A 10,000-nucleotide genomic window follows, 5' to 3' on the forward strand; every position below is an offset into this window, starting at 1 on the left:
TTATTTTTATTTTTTTTTTAAAACAAACTTAACTGCACAACAACAACCGTAAGATAAATCAGTCTTCTCCAGCATCCTCTTGTATTGTGGACGTGAAAGCTGCTTCTTGTTTCTTACGTTGACGAAAGTTTCTCTGATATGTTGCATGTTGTCTCCGGTGAGTGTCTCTGAGATTAACTTCAGGAGACCAACGAACAACAGGTGTTCGTTGCCTGGGAGTACGAGCATGACTATTGTGGTCCTGGATAGAATTTCCTGACTCATCATTACAAGGTTCTTCTACTGAGGCTGGTATTTCTGAGTCATCTTCTGTAGTTGAGTCAGAGCCTGTGTTTGGATCATGCCAAACACCACCCCAGATATCAAAGTCATTGTCTGATTGCATTTTTATGTGATGGTCCTCACCAGCCTGTTCTCTCCTCTCTAGCCGTGGTCGTAGTTGGTTCACATGGTGGCGACACACACCTGATGGAGTGGTTATAACATACATCTTTGGGCCCTCAACCTGTGCAACAACACCTGGTGCCCATTTTTCCTCTGTATGGTACACCCTATACCAAACCAAGTCTCCTTCTGTATAGGTCCGTGAAGGTTTTCCCACTCTCATTTTATCTTGCATGATGCGGACTGTTTCTGCTACATCTGGTGTGATTAAATCCAGCTTTGTACGGATCTTCCTGCCAAACAATAGTTGAGCTGGGGCAACTCCCGTGGTGGGGTGTTGAGTAACCCTATATTGTTGCAAAAATTGTAAAATGTTTTCAGTATTAACCTGCTTCTCTGCTTTTAGCACTTTCAGTGCCCTTTTAAAGGTTTGGACAAATCTCTCTGCTTGCCCGTTGGTGGCTGGGTGATATGGTGCCGTCCGATGATGGTGAATTCCATTCATATGTAAAAAATTCTGGAAGTCTTGTGACACAAACTGGGGACCATTGTCTGTGACCAGTTTTCTTGGCAACCCAAATACTGAAAACAGTCTTTCTAATGCTGATATGACTTCAGTATTTTTGGAACATTTACGCCTGAGTGTGGGGTCTGGCCTGACTCCGGGTGTTTATACTTTACCGCCCAGATCCACAGCTATCATGGACAATGAGGGTATAACTAATACAGAGGGAGCCCCCACCTTGTTTGCACTTAGATCCGTGGAAGAGAGGGATTTGAATACCAAGGATTGCTATAAAATTTTCTCAACCAATAAGAGGAATTACAATCTAATAACACTCTTTGAGGAGTTGGAATTCTTGCTTCTGAAGGAAGACAAACTATTTTGGGATATCAATACCCTAAACAAATATCAGGAGCTGGGAATCATACCGAGGGGATTAAGATTAAACAAGTATCCGACCTTCCTAACGGATGATAAAACCTTCATAGAATTGTGGAACAGTAAACTATCGGAATGTTCCTTCCAACTGATGAAAATAATCTGGGACTATAAACAGAAGGAATTAGAGGACACAGCTAATAAAATTAAGGAGATACAAAAGGAGCTTAACACCCGAAGTGAGGATGTGAACTTTCTTAAGTTTAATGATACGCTACAATGGGTAGTGGCAGAGGCGAAAGCTCTACTTCTCCAAATAAAGAATAACAAGTACCTACGGACCAACAGGACTACAACCAGAACAGGGTCTATATTTGGAACAAAAGGGATAGATCACTCCTGAGAAGGGAACAGAATAAGAATACCTTTCATCCTAACCAACAACGTGGTGGTCACAGACACAGAAGAAACAGAGGAAGGAGGGTCAATTTTTATGAGAGTGAGGGTGAATCAGAGGGTTCAGGATCAGGGTCAGGAGGTGAGGAACATCCACCTGTTCAGAGCACTAGACCCAAGGAAACCCTCTCCATCCTCAAAGCACCAACTCAACAGTTTTTCTCCCAGACCAATTACAGAGAAGAACCTCCTAGTGACACGGGGTTAAGAGTGGACAATCGTGCTCGAGATCAAACACAGCTGGAACAGGTTTTTTCCATACCCCAAAAAACACCAGAAGGGGGGGGAGGAGGAAACCAAAGCACGAGCCAAGGCGCAGACCATCAGTACAAAGAACAGCGGAGATACCCACAGAGAAGGGGCAGAGGAAGGGGGAACTACAGGTTCTGAATGTCATCAACCTTTCCAGCTATACCCCGGATGCTCAGGAACTTGAAGTTCTCAGCCTTGGATTAACTTTTGTGCCTACAGCTGACTTTGATTTGTTCAGGACACTGCTTAACGTCAATAAGTTGATACGTGACCTGACCCTTAAGAAATTCTTTAAGATGCATCCCAGAAGAGGAGATGCTGATGAGAGTCACGATGCCATTCATCTTGGAGTAGACTCCAGGCCCTCAGGTAACCTTAGGGACAACTCTCTAAATTTCCAGGAATTTTGTGACATTGGAACATTGGAATCTCTCTCAGAAGGTGGGGATAATTACCCCACTGCCAACATTGGATTACCTTCATTTAAGGAAAAATCTAACTTTTATCCTATCCAATGTAGAGGCAGCCTTCTGGAGAAATTCCAAAATAGAATAGAGGAGGACCTCACTCGCCTGTATTACAAATCGGTGAGAGGAGAACAGGGTAACATGACTAGGAAACAAAAACTTGCACTGGAGAAGCTTAGTAAGAATGAAGAGATTATAATTAGGGCCGCTGATAAGGGTGGCACTATAGTCTTGCAGAATAGAGAGGATTTCATTTTTGAGGCCATGAGACAACTCACCAGCACGGATGACTATGTGGTGCTGCCAGGTGACCCCACTAGAGCGTACCGGTCACAATTGGCCTCCCTTGTAGATGATGGGGTGGAAGGTGGGTTTATTGACCCTGACACTAAGGAATACCTTCTTGTTTCTAACCCCACAATTGCTACTTTTAACCATCTACCAAAGGTTCATAAATCTTTGGTGGATGTACGGGGGAGACCAATTGTGAACGGTATCGGGTCATTACTTGAACACCTGTCGGAATGGCTCGATGATATTTTGCAACCACTGGTGAGTACTCTGTGGAGTCACCTGGCGGACACTAAACATGTTCTTAATCTGTTGAGTCAACTAACTTGGGAGACCAACTACAGATGGCTCACTGTAGATGTTAAATCCTTGTACACTTCCATCCCCCATGACAAGGGGGTGGAAGCTGTACGTTTCTTTCTGAACAGGCACTTTGGTAGCAAACCCAGGTTTGTGGAGTTTGTAGTGGAAGTAACTCGGTTCCTCCTCACTCACAATTATTTTGAGTTCATGGGACAATTCTATCTCCAGAGACGTGGGACAGCCATGGGAGCAAAGTTTGCCCCGTCCTATGCTAACATCTTCATGGGATGGTGGGAACTGTCCCACGTCTTTGGGGAACGAAACCCTTTCAGAGCTAACATCATATGGTACGGCAGGTACATTGATGACCTGCTATTTGTCTGGGGAGGAACCGACTCTCAACTCGAAGAATTCGTGGCTGGTCTGGATAATAATGATTGTGGGTTAAGTTTTACTTCTGAAGTACAGGATAAACGTGTCAACTTTCTGGACATCACACTGGAGGGTGTACAGGGCCAGGGTATCAGCACGGAGGTTTTTCGAAAACCCATAGCTGGGAATTCATTGTTACACGCCTCGAGCTGTCACCCCAAAAGAGTGTTTAGGGGTGTGGCTAAGAGCCAGTTCATCCGCCTCAAGAGAAATTGTACGTCATGCATTGCATACGACAAGCAGGCGGATGACCTGGCTCTGAGGCTTAAAGAAAGAGGGTACGATTCTCCGACGATTATGAGAGCAAGAAAAGATGTAGAGAGGATCCCTAGGGAGAGACTTCTGACTTTAGGCAGGAGGAATAAGGGGGGCAGTTCAGAGATACAAAATTTTGGTGACAGGGTGTCTTTCATCACTGACTACTCTAAGCAGTACGATGAAATCTGCCGGATAGTGAACAAACATTTCGGCCTCTTGTCGGCTGATGATGGGCTGACTGACACAGTGGAGAGGGGCATTAGATTTGCATATAGGAAAAATAAGACTATAGGCAATATGGTTGCCCCAACCAAGATTTGGAGAGAACCCCCCAATCAAACGTCCTCTTGGTTGACATCTTTGGGAGTATTTAAATGCCATTACCATACCTGTGTGGCATGTGAAAGGATTACTGTGGGGGACACGTTTGTTTCCACGGCGAGTGGTGAGAGATTCAATATTAAATATTGTCTGAATTGTAGACATACTTACATCATATATCTCATCACTTGCAGCTTATGTTCCTTACAGTATGTGGGACTCTCAACACGAGAGGCCAGAACTCGTATTAAGGAACACATGTCGGACATCAGGATTGGTTCCAAAACGACTCCCCTGGTTAGTCACTTTGTTGAGATTCATGATAAGTCACTAAGGTCCTTTGTCTGGACCATTATTGATAAAGTCCCCTTTAGAAAAGGCCAGGGAGACAGGGTAAATAAACTTGGAGAAAAGGAGGCATTCTGGATTTTTAAACTAAAGACCAGGATTCCAAGTGGCCTCAACTCGGAGTTTGACCTGATCAATTTTTGGTCCAAATAAATTTGTGGCCTAATTTTTGGTACAATTTTTCTGATCGTAACTAATTTTTGGTCTATAATAAGCTCTGGTTTAATATAATTATTGGCATCGTTGTGCTGTATTTACATTGGGTACTTTCTATTTGGGTTTTTTGATTGTGCTAGGTTTGATACTTATTTTGGACTGCCAGAGGGAGAGGGGGGGGGGGATATATATATCCCATCACTTCTTCTCTCTCTTGCGTGATCCCGTTAAATGATTACAACTGTTTTCTGTAATTTCTCGTCTGTTTTATTTCCATTCCAACTCGGAGTGGTCCATATGGTATATTCATAGGCTTTGCAACTTTGGCAACTTTTGGTTTGAATGACACATGTTTGGTTACTGTAACATGTTACGGGTTGAGATTGTTGGCTCCCCATATGTATCTGTGCCATGTCTGCATAGTTATTTTGTATTATTATTGTTTCATTATTCTATGTTCTTACCCTTCACTTATTTGCATTTTCATCTCTGTATATGATTCGTGTATTATTGACTGTACTTGGTCCACAGATTTGCCCACTCTGAATAGGATTGTTGTGGAATGCAGTTTGAAGGGTAATTGACCATAATCACACTTCCTTTGTTTGGTTGTAAGTCTAGATTGATTTTGTTGCATTCGTAGTTCGGTATTCTTTTCCCTCTCCTCTCGCCCCCCAAAATTATCTTGTGATTGTGTCTATTGCACTTACTTTGTTTACTTTCCGTGTTGACGTATGGCATGTAGGCGGGTTTCAGTGATATCACTGGCTAAGCTCCAAGGTGCGACCCTATCAGAATTGCTCAGATCGTGTGTTCACTCCCACTCTGAGCCCTGGATTCGGACTCCATCAGTGAATGGAGCGGAGAATCTCCGGCACGGCAGGGCTGAATTTTGGCACTATCCGACCAGCGTCTTGGTACGTTTTGTAAACCGGCTAGTTTTTTCCGGTTCATTGATACTGGTCTGGACTATTCAGTGATGAAGACTAGTATAATAATAATAATTATTATCATTACTATTAGTGATTAGTGTCGATCTAGTATTGTGCATTCATAGGGGGTGGGGGTGGGTGGGTGTGTATGTGTGTGTATACACAGTCAGTTTAGCAGTCTTAGATTGGATAATTAGTTGCAGGGTGTGTGTCCCGCCAACCAATCAGATGAGGAGCTAGGTCTTTTAATCTTCTAGATTTCATTTGTGTTTTAAGAGGCTATGAGTAAGGCTCACGCCGAAACGCGTTAGCCGCTGTTTTGTCACTAGCTCGATTATTTTTCACCCCCTCTGTATTGTTTTTACTAGGGCCATGAGCCCTGTGTTTACTTTGTACTTTGTAATGTTATACCCTGTTCTTTGAATTAAATTCACTTCTAATTATCAACGGACAGTATCAGGTGCTTCTGTTCTCTTGTTCGTTATTCAGTATTTGTAGTCCTTGTCATTGGAATTACTTCTGGCCACTTAGAGTGTGCATCAATTATGATTAAGTATGAGATTCCATCAATAGGACCGGCAAAGTCCAAATGTAGTCTCTCCCAAGGAGTAGTAGGCCAGTCCCATGGTTGTACAGCTCCTCGTGGAAGCTGTCCTTGAGCTTGAACACACCCTTTGCATGCCATAACATAGTTCTCAATGTCCTTATCAATGGCCGGCCACCAAACATGACCCCTAGCCTTCTGTTTCATTCTGACAATGCCTGGGTGTCCTTCATGAAGGAGTTTTAACGTAGCTTGCCGTAGCCCATTAGGAACCAGAACTCTCTCACCCCATAAAATACATCCATTTCTGAGTGTGAGTTCTTTCGCTCGTAGTATGTATGCTCGCTGCACATCACAGCCAGTTCTTGGCCAGCCATCTCTCAAATACTTTGCCAGAAGTTGTAATTCAGTATCACAAGCTGTCTCCTTTGCAATTTGTTTGGCATGTACTATACCCGTAAAACACACACTTGGAAGGCTTTCTTGAACAACTGGTAAGGAATTCATTAGTGGAAGCCTGGACATGGCATCAGCATTGCCATGGAAATCATGGGCCCGGTATTTGATGCAGTAATGATATGCCCCAAAAGTTAGAGCATACCTTTGCAATCTAGCCGCTGTAGTGGTTGAAATTCCTTTCCTTGGATTAAAGATGGTCAGCAGTGGCTTATGGTCAGTTAAAAGAGTAAATTGTCTCCCATAAATATAGTTATGGAACTTCTTAACAGCCCATACAATGGCCAATGCTTCCTTGTCTAATTGGGAATAGTTCTTCTCTGCCGTCGTTAGAGAACGGGAAGCAAAGGCTACCGGTCGGTCTGTCCCATCTGGCATTGTGTGTGACAATACAGCCCCTAAACCATAAGGCGAAGCATCACATGCTATCATGAGTGGTTTCTGAAGATCATAGTGCATTAACATGCGGGAACACAGGAGTAGGTTCTTGGATTCCTGGAAGGCTTTATTGCATTCACTGCTCCACAACCAGGATCGATTTGTCTCAAGAAGCTGATGTAGTGGGTGTAACGTATGGGCTAGCTGGGGAAGAAAACGGTGGTAATAGTTAAGTAGACCAAGGTATGATCGTAGTTGTGATGCATTCTGTGGTATAGGAGCTTCTTGCAAGGCCTTGACTTTGTCATCAGCAGTGTGTAGACCATGACAATCTATAACATGGCCACAAAATTCTAATTTGTCACGCATGAAAGCACACTTCTCCAAGTTGACCTTCAACCCGTAGGTCATTAGCCGCTGCAGTACCCTCTCTACATTGTGTCGATGTTCTTCCTCCGTCTTGCCCGTGATTAACATGTCATCTAAAAGGCATTGGACATAGGGTAGTCCATTTAACAGTTCTTCCATGGTGCGTTGCCAGATGGTTGGTGCAGGAGCAATGCCAAAGACCATACGATTATATTGAAATAAACCACGGTGAGTATTGATGGTGAGTAACCTGCGGGAATCTGGATGTACTTCAAGTTGAAGGTAAGCATTTTTTAAATCAATCTTTATGAAATGTTGTCCCCCAGCTGAGTTAGCAAAAATCTCTTCTGTTCTGGGTAATGGATACTTATCCACTGCTAACTGTTCATTCAACACCATCCTAAAGTCTCCACATATTCGGATCTGTCCATCTTTCTTTCTTACCGGTACAATAGGAGAAGCCCACTCACTACGATGCACTGGGGTTATAATATTTAACTCTTCTAACCTCCTCAGTTCAGCATCAACTCCTGCCCTTAAAGCGAATGGCACAGTTCGTGCTTTGAAAAACTTTGGCCTTGCTCCAGGTTTTAACTGTAACCGTACCCTTTTGTTCTTAACTTTTCCCAGAACACTTTCAAACACTGGGGCATATTTGGTCTTAATGTTCTGAATCCACTGGGCACGATCAACTCCAATATGATGAACTTCACTGTTTTTGAGGCTCTCAGGCATGCCAAGGGCCCGTATCCAGTCCCTTCCATAAAGAGGTGGGCCACCTGATTTTAGTATATATAGTGTAAGATTGGCAGTTTTACTGTTTGTACACACAGATACAGATGCACACCCCAGTGGCGTCAAGACTTCTCTGGAGTATGTTTGTAGCTTCAAGGTAGTGGGCTGCAGCAATACTGGAATTTTCAGCTGTTTCCAATCTTTAATTGTCATAACTGAAACTGCAGCCCCAGTATCTAAGTCCATGGTCAAATCTTTTCCTTCAATATTAACATGAACAGTCAAAGGCTCAGACCCTGCTGTCATGGTGTATACAGTCAAACTCTGAACAGTCATTTCCTCTTCTGAATCTGATGTGGCTCCCTTATAAGCCATGTGGTAATTTCCCTTCTTATGAGTTTTGCTTGAGACACTCTGCTGAGATCCTCTGCAAGCCTTCTTTAAGTGTCCTATTTTACCACAGCCATGACAATGAGCATTTTTAAATCTGCATTCAGAAGCTACATGATTCTGTGCTCCACATCTGTAACAGTTAATAGGCGATGCTGCTTTTGCTGAATATTTACTGGCTGGTTTAGTCTGTTGCTTCACATTAGAGAAAAATACCTGTTCTTCCTTAGTGTGAGAATGCGTCTGCAGTAAACTAGTGTCTCGTGTGGCCTGTTCCAAAACAGAAGCAATCTCTAGTGCTTTATGGAAGGTCAGGCTCTCCTCTGTCAAAAGTCGCCTTTGAATAGATTCTGTACTGATACCCATAACAAACTGATCTCTAAGGGCAATATTCAGATACTCCCCAAAAGCACAGGTGCTGGCCAATTTCTTTAAACTGATTGCAAATGTAGATACAGTCTCTTGTACCCCTTGGCGCCTGCTATAAAACTTGAACCGCTCAGCAATCTCTAATGGCCGTGGTTGGAAATGTTGTGTTAAGATCTGTATTATTTCAGACAAAGACTTGGTGGCTGGCTTTTCTGGGTGTAGCAGATCTTTTAGAATCTCATATGTTTTAGCACCAATAGTTGTCAGACAGACAGCAACAGACTTAGTATCTCCAATGTCATTGGCAAGTAAATACTGCTGTAGCCTTTCAGTCCAGGAAACCCAGTTATCTGTGTCAGGGTCAAATTCTTTCAATGCTCCAAATACAGCCATTATAGCGTGAGTTTGTGGTAGTATACTCGTCGCCAGATGTAATGTCCTTACATAGCAAACATTAACTCTTTATATGAATGATGCACTTGCAACTTCTAAATGTAAACTGGCACTTTATTTACTGCATGACATAGCAAGGTGCTCCTGTAGATTTGCACACAGTAATATGGATATTTACACATATATAGTCCTTTATAATGAATGGCTGCTGCACTCCTTATATTAGCAGTCCTGTACTCTGTGTATGCAGCACTATAGTAATCCAGGGTAACTGATAACTGTATAACTGCAATATAACTTATAATGTGAAACTGACAGTTCTTACTCTTCCTGACTGGCTGATGCTGTATCCTCTGCAGTGATCTGTAGCTGACATTACATTTATTAGTATCAGCAATTGTCAAAGCTCAGGTTCAATCCTTGTACTTTTTAACTGCATCACAAACTGTCACAAGATGGCTTCTCTGAACTGTACTGATTCTAAGCACAGCCCACTTGATGACATCATCTTTGTATGGAAGCCTCAATGTGCCCTTTGACCAAACCAGGAAGTAAGCACAACACTACACACACACACTGTATACATATACACACACCGTATACATATATACACACACACACACACCATATACATATATACACACACCATATACATATATACACACACACACACACCATATACATATATACACACACACACCATATACATATATACACACACACACCGTATACATATATACACACACACACCGTATACATATATACACACACACCGTATACATATATACACACACACACCGTATACATATATAATATACACACACACACACCGTATACATATATACACACACACACACACCGTATACATATATACACACACACA

Source organism: Bombina bombina, chromosome 5, assembly GCF_027579735.1.
Source record: "Bombina bombina isolate aBomBom1 chromosome 5, aBomBom1.pri, whole genome shotgun sequence".
Lineage (NCBI taxonomy): Eukaryota > Metazoa > Chordata > Amphibia > Anura > Bombinatoridae > Bombina > Bombina bombina.